Below are 16,773 nucleotides of genomic sequence, written 5' to 3' on the forward strand. Positions count from 1 at the left end.
ATTCCTGAAATTCTCAATTTCTGACCACAGTCTTACCCTTTTAGTGATTTGGTGGATTTTACTGGAAACCATGAACAGGAGTTAACCTATCAAGTAATTACTAGAATGGCAAGAGAGACATAAGAGCTGCTTAGTCTATTCATTTCTATTTTACCTCATGTAATTCCAACAGGAAGCAGTGAGTTCCCACAAACTCTGGCAGTTGAAGAGGGGGTTTGATCTGGACTGCACATGATTGCAGTCACTGCTAACGTATTTCCCGGAATAATTATTATGAGGATTACTAGCAGCTGAGGCACACTGAATTTATCAGCCTTATCCCTTTCTCAAGATGATCTTGATATTTTATTGCAGAAATCTGATTGACTTCAAAAACAAAACTAAAAAATTCTGTTACTGTTACCAGCAGATGAACAGCAGATGTACTCTTCTTTGGACTATATTAGCTTTGCATGGATTTGTATTTTTTTCCCCCATTTTTTAAAGAAACCTGAGAGAAGGCCCGGGATCACAATGCAGGATACCACTTGGGTTATAAAGGCTAAGAGAAAATGAAGTAAATCAAGATTTGAGAAAATTTCCTCTGTAAAAACTGATGCAAAGTTTTCTGATTTTGCTGCAAATCGGAAAAACTTCCCCTTAGTTATTATATGACACCATTCTTGCATTTAAAAGAGTGTTAGATTGCAGCCAGATGAGGAAACTGATGGAAGTGAAGAGTAACATGGATTTGAGATCCAGGGAAAGAATAAGTCAGAGACCATAATGAACATTAACCTCAACACAGCAGAGATGCAGACAGGATGAGTAAATAAAGGACAGCATTGTTAGAGCTCATTCTTTTTCATTAATTACATATTTCTTGGTAACTACCTTACTATTGCTTTTCCTTTCCCCTTTACAACATTCAGGAGTGTTCCAGGATTTCCTGAAGATGTTCCATTAAATCATTACCTCATATCTGAAGTACAATCTTCAGGTTTGAGTAATTTTTTTATTCTTTCACAGGATGTGGGCATTTGTTGCCATCCCTAATTGCCCTTAAGATGGTGGTGTAAGCCACCTTCTTGAACCGCTGCAGTCCATGTGGTGCAGGTACACCCACAGTGCTGTTAGGAAGGGATTTTGATCCAGAGACTTCAAAGGTACGGCAGGCAATACAGTTTCAAGTCAGGATGGTGTGTGACTTGGAGGGGTACTTGCAGATGGAGGTCTTCCCATGCTTCGGCTGACCTTGCCCTTCTAGGTGGCAGAGGTTGCAGGTTTAGGAGGTGCTGTCAAAGGAGCCTTGGTGAGCAGCTGCAGTGCATCTTGTAGATGGTGCCACTGTGCGCCAGTAGTGGAAGGAGTGAATGTTTGTAGATGGGGTACCAATCAAGCGGGCTGCTTTGCCCTGGATGGTGTTGAGCTTCTTAAGTGTAGCCACAGTATTTATAAGGCTGGCCAGTTCATTGCACCACTATAGGAAACAATTCTGTTTTATGCAGTTTAAGCACATAACAACTGCACTTAATTTATTGCCAGAGGATTGAAGATTTCCAAGTTCCTTAGCAGTGTTCATGCATGGATTGCAATTCTTAAGGGAACAGTTTTAAATATTATGGTAGAGCTTTTCTTAGCTGCACATCCATTAGAATGACAGTCCTGGTTTGCTGGCACATCTTTCAATGATTCTTAAATGTTTAGACACAAAGTTAGGCAAAACTTTTAGTACCCAAACATCACTGTATTGAAATAAAAGCACATCACAGCATCTCCTTTTCTAACTCATTCTTTACCAAGATCTTAAAGCCTTACTTTTTTACCTTTCTTCACACAATCTTCAAGGTTTTAAACCAATAACTTGACATCAACTTAATAGTACATCTCAATTTACCTAAGTTCCACTAGTCATCTGGGCTCATTGATGACATATTTTTCTCTAAGTCAGAAGGTTGTGGATCTAACCAATGAACATATAATCTAGGCTGATACTTCAGTGTAGAGCTGAGGGAGTTCGACACTGTTGCAGCTGCTGTATTTCAGATGAAATGTTAAACCAAGGCCCAGCTTCAGGTTGATGTAAAACATTTTTGAAGACAAGCAGGGGAGTTCTCCTGGTGTCCCGGCCAACATTTACCCCTCAACCATAACCACCAAACATATAAGTTAGTTATTTATCTCATTGCTGTTAGACCTTGTGTATAAATTGGCTGCCACATTTGCCTACATATCAAGAGTGACCACAATTCAAAAGTAGTTCATTGGCTGTGAGGAATTATGGGATATCCTCAGGACATTCTTACTTCATCTTATCTTTTTCAACTTTGCTGATGTCCTGAACTTTCACCCTCAGCCCTTTAATAGAATTGTGTAAGTTCTGACTTATTTAAATCTACTTCAGCTACAATGCAGTGAAAATCACTGTAATTGAAATTCTACTTATATGTCCAGCTTATTTAAAATGACTACTGATTATTACTCTAGAAAATGTACTTACTGATCTGATAATGATGCATACATTATGTCTGCATGTGTATGCATAGTTACTGAGAAGTAATTTGGCACTAAGCTAGGCAAAACTACAAGAGCCCAGCATAGCAGTGCAAAAGATAAGGCTGAAGTATTTGCAACAATCTTCAGCCAGAAGTGCTGAGTGGATGATCCATTTTGGCCTCGTCCAGAGGTCCCCAACATCGCAGATGCCAGTCTTCAGCCAATTTGATTCACTCTACGTGATATCAAGGAACAGTTGAAGGCACTGGATACTGCAAAGGCTATGGGCCCTGACAATATACAGCTACAGCACTGGCATCTACCCGACAATGTGAAAATTGTCTAGGTATGTCCTGTATGCAAAAAGTAGGATAAATCCAACCCGGCCAATTTCTGCACCATCAGTCTACTCCCAATCATCAGTAAAGTGATGAAAGGTGTCATCAACAGTGCTATCTAGCGACACTTGTTCAGCTGCTTCATCAATGACCTTCCTTCCATCGTAAGGTCAAAAGTGGGGATGTTCGCTGATGATTACACAATGTTCAGCACCATTCGTGACTCCTCAGATACCGAAGCAGTCCACATCCAAATGCAGCAAGACATGGACAATATCCAGGCTTGAGCTAGATAGCACTGTTGATGACACCTTTCATCACTTTACTGATGATCGAGAGTAAACTGATGGCGCAGAAATTGGCCGGGTTGGATTTGTCCTACTTTTTGCATACAGGACATACCTAGACAATTTTCACATTGTCGGGTAGATGCCAGTGTTGTAGCTTGAGCTGACAAGTGGCAAGTAGCATTAGCGCCACACAAGTGCCAGTTGTTAACCATCTCCAACAAAAGTGAGTCTAACCATCACCCAATAACATTCAATGGCATTACCACCATTGAATCCCATACTATCAACATCCTGGGGGTTAGCATTGACCAGAAACTGAACTGAACTAGATACATTGGGGAAGTGACAACTAGATGTGCACCCCATGTTCACAGTAGCAAGGGGCAGAAACACACCTCTTATTTGATGATAATAGATGGATTTTTTGTTCTCAAGATCTTGATTCATTATTGAAATATGACAACTGTTAAAATAAATGCTACTGCAAGGTTTCTATGCAGGATAGTGTGCTAATAGCTCACCAGTTCTATATGCCATTTAATTTGTTAGAACCTAGACAAAGGGCAGAATTTTGCCCTCAGATGGTGGGCAGGCCCCAACTGCTTAGCAGCGATTGGACAGCCGACCCTGCTACCAAAATGGGGCCCGCCACCATTTTGAGTGGGCGGGCCAATTAAGGCCTGCCCAGTGGCCTGCCCGATATAGCGCTTGCTCTTCCGGGGGGGGGGGGGGGGGGGGGGGGGGGGGGGGAATCCCCATCTGTCAAAGTGCACTCTTACGTGCATGCGTGCGAAAGAGCACACTGCTCCCTGAGACAAAGTCCTGTCTCAGGGAGATTCATGACAGATAAGTAAAGTCTAAAAATAGATAAATATTGAAATTATTAACATGTCCCCCTCATGTGACAATGTCGCACGAGATGGGACATGTTAATAATAAACACATAAAATTTATTAAATGTTTAAAACGGACAAGAAACTTCATCCCGCCAGTGGATGTAGTTTTATGAATAATCAGAAGCCCGCTGGGGCTCCTGGCCTGTCCGCCAGCCTTAAGCTTGGACGGCAGGTCTTTAATTATCTTAATGAGCCTGTCAATGGCCTCAATTGGCCATTGACAGGTCAGCGGGTGGACAGCTGATTTCGCTGTCCACCCACCTTCCTAAAAATTTAAAGGGACCGGGATGACATCGGGGATTCCTCCCGATGTCATCCTGCGTCATTTTCCACCCGGCGAGCGGGCCCTGCCCCCAAATCGCCGAGGGGAAAATCCTGCCCATAATGTATTTTTTTAAAAATTCACTGCAAAGCTTTGTACTGTAACAGATGTTTTCTTAGTTTTCCATTGATCACTACTTTTCCAAACTATTCCCATGGTTTCCCAAATGCTAGTAAGGCTTCAAATGTGTTTTTGTATTAACATAAATGTTGCAACTAAACCAAGTGCTGCAGCATAATGCAAGAAGACATTAGAAAACTTGCAGACTGGTCAGCTAAGTGGCAAATGAACTTTAATAAGTGTAAGGTGATTTGCTTTGCTTGGAAAACTAAAAACAACACTTACACCTTAAAATAAACTGAATGGGGTAGAAGAACAAATTGATCAAGGAATTTAGGTCAAAAAATCTTTAAATGCAGCATCACAAGTCAGAAAAGCAATTACAAATTCTAACAAAATATTGGGATTTATTTCCAGGAGTACAGAATTCAAAAGCAGTTATGTTAAACTTGTAATCTGGTCAATCCTCACTTATAAGCGCATATGTGCACATTTAAAAAAATTATTATTTCATGGAATGTGGGCATAAATGGCAAGGCCAGCATTTATTGCCAATCCATAATTGCCCTTGAACTGAGTGGCTTGCCACACCATTTCAGAAAGCAGTTAAGAGTCAACCACATTGCTGTGGGTCTGGAGTCACATATAGGCCAGACCAGGTAAGGATGGCAGATTTCCTTCCCTACAGGACATTAGTGAACCAGATGGGTTTTTTACAACAATTGATAATGATTTCATGGTTAACATTACTGAGACTAGCTTTTTAATTCCAGAATTATTAATTGAATTTTAAATTCCACCAGCTGCTGTGATGGGACTGGAATCCTTGTCCCCAGAACGTTAGCCTGGGCCTCTAGATTACTAGTCCAGTGACATTACCACCATGCCACCATCTTACATTTTTGATCTCCTTACTATAAAAAGGATATAGAAGCACTGGAGAAAGGTCAAAGAAGATTTATAAGGATGATACCAAAGAAATTGCAGGTAGTGGGAAAGATTGAACGGACTGGATTCTTCTTTTTACTTGTAAAGACCTAGAGGTGACCTGATAGAGGTCTTTAAAATTGTGAGTGGTTGGCCAGGATAGCTGTGGGGAGAATGTTTCCAGTTGTGGAAGAATCCAAGATTGAAGCCATGATTACGAGATAGTTACTAATAAGTCTAATAGAGAAATAAGAAGTTTCTTTACTCATAGAGTGGTTAAAATGTAGAAATTGCTACCACAGGAAGTGGATGAGGTAAATAACTTGTGGGCTTTCAAAAGAAAACTAGATGATTAGAGGAGAGAAAGAAGAATTGAGCAATCTTCTGAAAGGCTGAGTTGAGTTAGATGAAATGGGAAGAGACTCAATTGTGTGGAGTATAAATGCCAAGTTGAGCTGAATGGCCTGTGTTTCTGTGGTGTATATTCTATATAAAGGAGAAGCTATATGAATACCTGATTGAAGGATAAGCACTCCTAGGCAAGTGTAACCATGAAACTATCAACTGTGGAATATAAGTAATCAGTGCTGTTCAGGATAGAATATGAAACCTGATAATCATCTAATTACTTAGAGAAGTTAGAGCGATGTTCACAGAATTTCATGTTCCTACATGTTTTCACTGTGATTATTTGCCTCTCTCAGGACTTCAAAGGGCTTGACTGGAGTCCACTTCAATGAAAATCATGCATTGTTTGTTGGTAGGTGTGGACTTGATTTCCTGACTGATTTTTTTTCTTAGAAATGAAAGCTTTTTCTCCACCATTGAGCTAGAACCTCTATTTTCTGCTCCAACCTCCCTCTGGTGGCCAGATGCAAACTGACAACCACCTGACAAAGTCAGTGTTCAATTTCCTTTGGTGACAGTCTGTTTCTCACTTTTTTTTGCTGTGCTATTCTAAAACAGTCATTAACCCATTTAAATAAGGGGGTGCTATGAAATAAGCTATCAACAGTTGTCCTCTTAAAAAGGCCCATATTCTGAATGATATCAGCTATCTGGGCAGTTTCAAAGATCCGTTTACCAATTTTCACCGGTGTCAAGGTTAAGAATGTCACTGACATAGATCCAAAGCTAGAGATGTAAATGGTGCAAGCAACAGGAATAAAACATAACTAGGACAGCAAATGACTAACTCAAAGATTCCATTCTTTTTTGTGAATAGTATCCTTCTTTTATTCTATATAGAAAAAAGACTTGCATTTATATAGCAGCCTTCACAACCTCAAAATGATATATGAAAATGTTGTATAGTCTATTACGTACTTTTGAAGTGTAGTCATGGTTGTAATGCAGATAACCTGGCAGCCAATTTATGCACAGAAAGTTCCCACAAACAGTGATGAGATAATGACCAGATAATCTATTTTAGTGATGTTGTTGAGAGATAAATATTGGCCAGGACACAAGGAAGAACTTCTCTGCTCTTCTTTAAAATAATGCTACAGGATTTTTTTATGTCTGTCTGAGAAGGCAGATGGGGCCTAGGGTTAATGGCATCCAAAACATGACACCTCTGCTTGTGCAGCACTAACTCAGTAATAAGGTCATAAATAAAAACCAAGCACTGGGGTTTATTTCTCCGGTCAGAATTGAAAAGTAAAGAAGATATGCTAAACTTGTATAGAATCCTGATTAAACTACAACTAGAGTACTGTGAACAGTTTGGTACCATATAAAAGGGATAATGAGGCACTAGAGAAGTTGCAAAAGATGATATTAGAACTGCGATGTTATACCTATCAGGAAATGATGAACAAGCTGGACCTCTTTTCTCTCAAACTAGTGAAGCGTCACTTAAAGAGGTCTTTAAAATTATGAAAGCTTTTGATAGAGCAGACACACAGAGAGAGAGGGATTCCATTTGTGGGGATGAGCAAAACCAGGGGTAATCAATATAAAATAGTCATCACAAAATCAAATAGAATAAACTTCACAGAGAGTGATGAGAATGTAAAACCTGTTGACACGGGGAGCAGTTGAGGTGAATAATATAGATGCATTTAAGAGGGAGGTAGATAAACATATGAGGGAGAAAGAAATACAGGGCTATGCTGAACAGATTTAGATGAGGAAGGATGGGAGGAGGATTGAGTACAGCATAAATGCTGGCATGGTCTGGTTGGGCCAAACAGTTTGTTTTTTTGCTGTATATTCTATGTATTTCTATGTAATTTTACTACTTTTAAGTGTCAGCCTAGATTTTGTACTCAAATCTTTGGACTGCGACTTAAACCTCAACCTTCTGGCTCACAGGTAATGATAGTACTACCACTGAGCCAGGACTAACAATATATTAGATTTTAATGTATTCTGCAAAAAGTAGTAACCTTATTCCAGAGCACCATATTACACGTACAAGCTAACAGCACATTTCTTATTTCTTTCCTCTGTAACCTGGTGCCAATAAATAAAACTGAATTGACATTTTGTGACATACATGGTGCTGCAGTTCTCAGAGGAATAATTCTACATATTACATTCCAAGTCTTCTAATGCATCCTACCATTTATTAAACATGTCTCAATATTGTTATCCTCATGTTGCTTGGAATTTAATTTCGTTGGGGTTTACCTGAAGCTGGTTTATGACAGTTTGATGGCGTCTGTTGTCTATCTCAGCAGAGTTTGTGTTTTAAGATTAATTTGTGACTGTTAACATCTGTTCTCTTGTGTTTGAGCCAATCTGCTCACGTGACTTTCGGGTTTTCTGTAAATAAAGTTAGTTCAATTCATTTAAACAGACCTGTTAAAACATCAGATTTAATTAAGCACAATATATAAATGACATAACTTTTATCTGAACACCTTTGGGAGTTGTGATATATTATGTTTGCCAAGCTCATAAACTCCATTTCCTGTTCTGGATTCCAACACACTGTAAAAATGAACTCAAACCTTCACCCTTAACAGTCCATAACCATTTACAACTGAGATCTGTGGTCAGAATCTATTACAAATTAAACAAAGACTCTCAGCTGAAACATCGATCTATCTTTCTCCTCCAGATGCTGACTGATCTGTTGTGTTCTTCCAGCACTTTCTATTTTAATTTAAGGTTTCCTTTCATAGACCAAAGCCAAGTTTCCACCGCAGAAACTCTCCATTGTTTATTTTGGCCTCACATCAATCTACAAGAATTACTAAGGGAAACAGTTTGAAAAGATGGTGGCACAACAATCACAAAGGTGCCTCAAAAAAACTTTTAACAATTCATTTCAAAATTTTATATATTGGTATGGTTGTATACTTTACCGAGATGAATTTAAAAGAATGTGCACTGATGTAATGAGATTCTCAGTGTATTTGCTACATACTGACAAAATAATGTAACATGCTTCATGGTCAGGTGTGTTTTATTGGGACTGGACAAAGGAAATGTGGCAGTACCAGAGCAGAGAGAGCAAGAAGCTACTCTCACCTTTCCTCTCATATCAGCAGGATCTTCCCCCTATGTTGGTGCTTTTGTTATATAGACCTCCAGGAAGGGAATCTGGAATACAAAGGAGCTATATTAGACAGCCAAGTGGTACTGTGTCCCAGTCCCAAAGGGCTGGATTTTACTGGGGGTGGCAGGGACGCCACCCCATGGCCATAAGTCCGCCCCCACTTTGCCAACTCATCTTGAAGCCTTTTAGCAGCCGCTAGGCCATTAATTAGCTTGATGCAAGACTTCTGCCTCCATTTGGGGAGGACATCCTGCCTCAGGTCAATCAAACAGCTGTTAGTTCTCTGATCCCAACAGCACCACAGGGAGTGGTAGCCACTGCTGGGATTGCAACCAGTTTCCAACAATGATCGTCAATGGAGCTAGATGCAAAGTTAAGTTGTGTGTGTGTGTGTGTGTGTGTGTGTGTGTGTGTGTTGGGGGTGGGGGGGGGGGGGGGGGTTGGGGGGGGGGGGGGGGGGGTGGGTGAGAGGGCCGAGGGGCCAAGGGGGCCATGGTGGACAGAGCAAGGGGGAGAGAAATGCAGGGATTGGAAGACCGGGGTGGGGGGCCTCCGATGGTCACAGGGGGCATGAAATAGAGGTACCCCCTCTGTCTTGACCAGTCCAAGTGGTGAAAGCTGCCGAGCTGCACACCTGGTGTGGGCTTTTCACACCGTGGGTTTAATCCCAGTGGCAGTGGGAGGAGGTTCTTACCTGGACATTAATTGACCACTTAAGGGCTTCAATTGGCCCATGGGCAAGCGGGCCACCTGATTCCTCCCCTGCCGCAGATAAAATTGTGGATAGGTGTTGAGAATGACATTGATAGCAAAGTGCTCAATTTTACGGTCCCTCCGCCTGCCAACCCGCCTGTAGGGAGCTGTAGAATTAACCCCAAAGACTCCCTTTAGCCAGTGCCCTGCAGAAATAAAGGTCTCCTCCCAATACCTGCAACTAAATGTCACACAAGTGTACACAAGTTAGCCTCCGGTGTCTGTGAATTTACAACAAACTTATTGGCTGTCCTCAACCTTAAACTGCATGCATGCATTACATCCAGTTAATCTAAACAGTAGCGAACATTAGACCATCTCATTTGCACTAGAGCAAAACTACAAATGGTTGCTGTAACTAACTGACAGAAAACATACCATCTACACTGTTGTCAGTTCAAAAAGACCTTAAGTTTCAGCAGTGGGCTCATCAGTCACCAGTAGACCTGAGAAGTGTACGATCAAGTCATACTCTATGCAAGTGACAATAATGTACACAAAATAGCAGTGCCTTGTAAAATATTATTTTAATACTATTTATAATCTAGTGCAACGGTGATACTCAGTAAAAGGTTAATCTAACAAGAACATATCATAAAATAGCTAATGCAGAGAGATGGACATGTCCAGGGACTGCTGATCACATTCCTGAATGATAATAAGCTTACTGGAAACAGTTTAACCACAAGATATGATATTTGCTGTGATATTGTAATTTAATAACATTACAACAGAATTGATCACATTTGGAGCCAGAGGAGTACTCACCATGAGGTGGGGCCCATTGTGTCCTGTTGTGAAGAACAACATCAGGGATGAGTTAATCAACCAGCAGGATGGGCCGGAGAGATGAGTCAATCAACAGTACAATAACACTGATAGGCCAAGTTCCAGCGGCTGTGGTCATGCATGAAGAAAGAAGGATAAAAGGAAGACTGAAGGCCGGGCAAGGCAGGAGAACCTGGGACCAACATTCCAGAAGCAGACCCGAAGTTGGACTTTGTGAGCAAGTACCCCACCAGCAGGCTTGATCAACCTGAGGAAAGATGGGTAATATCACACACAGAAGAGAGTATTTGGTTAATGTAATTGGGATATTTAGTGATTAAGCTACCTTCAGTAAAATAAAGCATTGTGATTGTTTAAGTGGAAACTTGTGCGTCCTGGTTGTTACTCGATCTGGACGTGCTTGACAAAGGTCAACAGAGTGGCAACCATGACAGGACTCAGCTGTGGTACTTCTAATTAAAGAGATTCCGTTGAAACCTAACTAATCAAAATTTACTGGTGAACGGTTTGACTAACAATGAAGAGAAATGGCCAGAAAGCCAGAATGGGAGCAGGAACTGCGCGAATATCTGGATAGGAGGTGGCTGCATTGGTATAAAGTTTTTGGGCTGCGCGACAGATCCCAAGAAACCTAAAGGAAGACAGGTGTGGGAGGCACCCTGAAGCAACAGGGTAAAAAGGCAAAGGGATTGATTGGACCAACCGTGATGCTCACCTGTTACTTAGAAAGAGTTGGTTTAGAGGAGAACAATAAGAAATTGGAAAAAGAGAATCAGAAATTACGAGACGAGTTAGAAAATCTGAAACAGCGGACTGCTGTTGCTGAAGCGAATCAGCATAGCTCAGTTATGCATATGGCTAACTTCCAGATCCAGGCTGAAAATGCTGAGAACAGTCGGAGTAATGGCTGAGAAGAAAATTCAGAAGTTAACAAAAGATCTGGGTAATGCCCGACAAATGTGCACCGATTTAAAGGCAGCACTTACAGTGTTGAGAAAGGAACAGCAACACAAAACACATGATACAGCAGACCACACTAAATGGCAGAAAGAAGTAGATCAATTAAAAGTGCAGCTGTCCACCCAGAGAGGAATCATTTGTGTCATGGGTCAGAGTGATAACTATGATGATGAAGGTGACTCTGAGGAAGTAGATTGGGGTAGTCTGGCAGAGTAGTCATACAGGTATGGACACCATGATGATAGTGACTGGGACTGACCTCCTCCAGAACCAATACCGGCACCCACAGGTCCAGCTATGGCTTCATTTACAACTCAGAGGACAACTAACACAGCAGGGACGGAAGCCATATACAGTACTCCCTATTCAGTCATCCAGTTACTGGACATGTCTAACTTAATACCAAAGTATGATGGTACCAGGGATCCATTCAAATATTCACCGCCGTCACCCAAAAGAGAGAGATGCATGGGTTGGATGATAGAGAGGAAGTGACGCTTTTGGGTACTTGTCTGGACCCAACACTGTTTTTGTTGTTGGGCCAGAAACAACAGAGAGGACAGGGGACACCCCAGGCAATGAAGGATGCAATTTTGAATGCGGCAAGACGAGGAAGGGGAGATCCTGCAGAAGGATTACAAGAATGCCGTCAGGGTCCAAATGAACACCCGGCGGCTTTTGCCAATCGGTTGTGGGGAAATTTCAATGAAGTCTATGGGCCAGACTTAGGTAGAAAGAACTTAACATGCAACAAGCGAAGTAGGTAGTTGCATACCCTTGTCTCACACTCTAAGTCAGAGACACAGGATGTGTATGATGCATTTGAACCAGAAGACAATAACCAGAAAGAAGCTTGGGTACTAAGGCGTATGACCCGAGCATGGGGAAAAGGGATAAATAAGAAAGGCCAGAATGAGAAGGTACATGACCTCCAACCCAATTCAGGAGGAGGACGTGGGGTGGTAGCCTGGGGAAATGAGGGTCCGGGATGGCCGGGGCCTCACGGACCCCCTCCACCGTACCGTGAGACCCACATACTGGGGTATCCCCCAGCCCTATTTGGGGCACTGTCTGGACAGTGGTGGAAAGATAATGGGAAAATGCTTTAACTGTAGAGAAAAAGATACATGGCGAGAGATGGTAAAGCCCCGAGTTGATCTCCAAGGTCTCCGCCTAGGGAACAAGCCTCTGGCTCACAAGATGGGAATGAAACAGATATAGAGGGTGCAACCCACTGTAAAGTAGAGGGAAACCAAGGAAAGTTGTATCCAGTAAGTGATTCGCAACAGCTCAGATTTACAGAGGATGATAGTAGCGGGGACAGGCCTCGGTTGAATGGGCGTCTGAGTGTGAAAGGGATTCTTTTGGGCGGTGGTCCACTAAATTTTTATGGGACACCGGAAGCTCTAAGACAACCTTAAACACTAGCCAAGGATACAACCCAGATTGGCAAACCACCCAGACCATAGTTTTCAGCGGATTTATGGGACATTCACAAACTGGTACTATCACTCAGAAATTACTTTTTTGGATGGGAAATTATGAATTCCAACATAAATGTGTTCTGGCAAATTTGGGGAAGGATGATTTGAACATTTTGAGAGTAGATGCTATGAGGAATCAGGACTTTATGTGGGACACAGTTAACCATTGTATCTGGCGCCACTCTGACAGAAGGGACCATTACAAATACCCTCAGGGGAATAGACCGAGCGAGTTTGTTGCATGGCTACCTTTTGGTTAAAGCCAACATGAATATCAGATGATCCGGATGTGCAAAGGATAATTCAAAAGCATGAGCTAGCCTTCGCCACCCATAAGCATGACTGTGGAAAGATAGAGGGCGAGGTCCTCTTGGAGGGGCCTGACCATTGCCCACAGAAACAACACGGCTTCTCGTGTAATGCCGAGGAAGACGTAAGAAAGATAGTGGATAGCTTGCCCCAACGTGGAGTGCTGCGACCTGTGGCATCAATCACTAACTTGCCTATATGGCCCGTTCGGAAGCCAGACAGATCATGGCGATTAACAATTGACAATAGAGAATTTAACTTAGAGAGACAATACCTGCTGTCTCCCTAACAGTAACCACTAGCCCTGAAACACTGATAAAGCAAATGCCAAGAGCTAAATGGTTCACGGTTCTTGACATTAGTAATGGCTTTTGGTCTGCGCCTTTAGCTAAGCAGTGCCAATATAAATTTGTGTTTACATTTCGAGGACGACAGTACACATGGACTTGCCTCCCCCAGGGATTCCATAACAGCCCCTCAACCTTTCACCAAAGGATGGCAACTGGATTATAGAGGTCCTCGTGTTCAGAATGTTTGGTACAGTATGTTGATGACTTATTGTTACAGACAGAGTCCAGGGAAGAGCACCTAACACTGCTAGCCGAACTGTTAGCTCTATTAACCCAGATAGGAATCAAGGTAAACCCTAAAAAAAGCCCAAATAATGAGAGAAAAGGTTTCATATTTAGGCATTGTATTATCCACAGGAATGCATTCCATAGAGGACAAATGGATGTGTGCCATACATCAACTCCCCATCCCAAAAGATGTGCGGTCTCTACGATCCTTTTTAGGATTAATAGGCTATTGCCGTAATCATATCGAGGGATTTGTGGGAAAGACTGCCCCCTTGTACACTCTGTTAAGGAAAAATGCGCCTTGGGAATGGAATGACAAGCACACTCAGGCAGTGACTGATCTTAAGGAAGCATTGTTATGGGCACCTGCTCTCCAGGTACCTAATCCAGGGGATCTTTTTGCATTGGAAGTAGCTGTGGAAGGTGAAGCTCTGTCTGCGATACATCTCCAGAACAAACATGATAAACTTTGTCATGTGCCATAGGCCTCGAGGGTCCCCACGGCAGTAGAAAAAGAACTTAAGCTGTCTTTTGGGCAATGCAACACTTTGTTTACATCATGGGACTTAGTCCTATAACAGTTTTAACGTAACATACAGCTGTTATTAGACGGACCTCTGAAGGATGGAAACGTTTCCCAAAATCACCTTGTATGTTGGACCCTACTACTCCAAGGCAAGGACATATCTGTACAAAGAACCCATACGACATCTCTGTTGGCCCCTAATTTACAGTACCATGGTGAACCTCATGAGTGTAAGGTTGTGACAGCTCAGGCCCTGAAGGGTCGCTTCATGTCAAAACCTGTGGGGGGAGAAGAGAAAGAAGCTCCGTTAAAAATTCTTGTAGATGGTTCGTCTATGGTAGCAGATGATTCGTCTATGGTAGAAGATGGTTTTAGGAAAACAGGGTATGTTATCCTGGTAACACAAAATGGTAGAACAATGGGTGAAATAAGCCTGAAACTACCATCGGGCATGTCAGCCCAAGGAGTGGAGTTGGCAGTAGTAGCCTATATAGTGACGCGCCCACATAAATTCCTACCACCTCTAAACATATACTCAGACTCAATGTATGTATGCAACAGCCTGACAGAATACTTGCCCCTATGGGAAGCAAGGGGATTTATATCAGCAGACGGAAAGCCTTTGCCGTCCGCGCCCTCACTAAAGAAAGTTTTTACGGCTGTCACTACAGCTAACAGCCAATATGGAATAATCAAGGTTAAAGCCCACAGTAAGACCGCAGCATAGGCCAAGGAAAATGGGAAAGCAGACCTTTTAGCAAAAGAAGGAGCAAGACTGTTAGGTAAAGGATGGGATCTGAGGGAAAGTACTGATGTAGAAGAAGTAGCTGCGGTAAAGGTGTCACGGACAAATATAGAAGACTTAAGGAAAGCGCAAGGGAAGGACCCCAAGCTGAAGTTAATCCAACAAGAACCCCAGGTAAATGGCCCACAGAATATAAAAGGGAAGAAAATAACATAAGAATAAAGGAGGGATTGATATAGAGGAATGGACTATAGGTAATACCTGTACAGGATAGAAACCAGATGATTTATCAGAATCATGATATGTATGGGCATCAAGGCATTGAACCCACGGAGACCCGAATAATACAATTATGCTGGTGGCCTGGTAAGGGAAAGAACGTAAAGCACTATGTAGAAAACTGTCTAGTAAATGCTCAGAATAATCCAGACCGTTATGCAAGCAAGGCAGAATTGAGACATCCTCGACCAGTGGCAGGACCATGGACTAATCTACAAATCGATTATGTAGGTCCATTGCCAGCCTGTAAAGGAGGTTTTTTGTATATTCTAGTCATAATAGACACCTTTAGCAAATGGGTAGAGGCCTTTCCTATGAAAAACAATACCACAGTCATAACTGCAGATACTGATACAACAAGTCTTCACATGGGGATTACCTAGGAATATAGACTCAGATCAAGGGTCATACTTACTGCCCAAGTGATGCAGTTGGCAATGAAATTGATAGGAATTCAGCAGAAATTCCATATAGCCTACCATCCGCAACTCAGCGGTATTGTAGAAAGAATGAACAGAACTTTGAAAACTATGCTCAGGAAAGTAGTACAACTGAAAAGTACAACCTGGGAAAGGGTGTTACCCCATGTCCTAATGATAGTACAAAACACTGTATCAAGTTCTACTGGGATCACACCCCATGAAGTAATGACGGGAGGAAGATGAGAGGGATTGGGTTCTTATTAGGAATAGACTTACCAGAACCATAGCTGGAAGCTATCAACCACGAGACCTACATAAAGGAACTAGTAAAAACTTTACAAGCATTACGATTGGCAGTAGCTGTAATATTGGGGAAAAGGCGAAGACAAAGGAAAGCTTATTTTGATGGAAAAATAACCCCTGTCGAACTACTGATAGGAGAGCAAATGATGGTGAGAATACAACAAATGGAGAGTTTTCTAACCCCAAAATTTGCAGGGCCATATACCATTGTGGACAAAGCTAGCCCATCAGTATACAAGGTCCTACTAGATACAGGAGGAAGTAAGTGGTATCACATCAATCAGTTAAAACCATACAAGGGACCACAAGGGAAACAGACTGAATTCTGTGAAGAATATCACTTGAAAGCAGTTCAGCTGGATGCTTTAGATGATGCAGGGAATTGGGAAAACCTGAGTGGGAGTGCAGATGGGTTTGCAGGAGTAAAAAGGGAAGAAGATGAGGATGATGAAGAAGACAAATGGACATCAGAGGAGGAATAGAAAGCCAAAGCAGACCTGACAGCCAGAAGGAACAAAGAGATACCAGAGATATTTTATGGCCCCTCAGATGAGGAGGACTTTGAAGGTTTTTGACTGAGAGGAACTGATGTTGCCTTGATTTGTCCCAACAGGCCAATGCAAGGGAGCAATGCCATGAAGTGGCTCACGATATTCAGACTCTTGTGCTGGACAATCTGGACTGCCAGAGCCAGCCAAACGAACTGTGACCAGACATTAGGAACAGAATAAGGTAATTTGGGAAGAAGAGTGGACAGATTTGGATTGCTGGGACTTCTGCTGAAATGAAACTAAGATCCAGGGAAATGT

The 16,773-nt window shown here is 42.1% G+C and overlaps 1 protein-coding gene across 2 annotated transcripts in view; it reads right to left on the reverse strand.

The window, feature by feature from the left end:
• Positions 1-16,773, reverse strand: part of dennd2b (DENN domain containing 2B) — a 521,499-nt gene that overhangs the window by 487,997 nt on the left and 16,729 nt on the right. The window contains exon 2 of one of the 2 annotated variants that reach the window (XM_041196869.1): positions 7,943-8,077. The exons of the other annotated variant lie outside the window; for it this stretch is intronic. The gene's annotated coding sequence lies outside the window, so the exon portion shown is untranslated. The remainder of the gene's footprint in view (positions 1-7,942; positions 8,078-16,773) is intronic. 2 annotated transcript variants of the gene reach the window in all.

Source organism: Carcharodon carcharias, chromosome 10 (genome assembly GCF_017639515.1).
Source record: "Carcharodon carcharias isolate sCarCar2 chromosome 10, sCarCar2.pri, whole genome shotgun sequence".
Taxonomy (NCBI): domain Eukaryota; kingdom Metazoa; phylum Chordata; class Chondrichthyes; order Lamniformes; family Lamnidae; genus Carcharodon; species Carcharodon carcharias.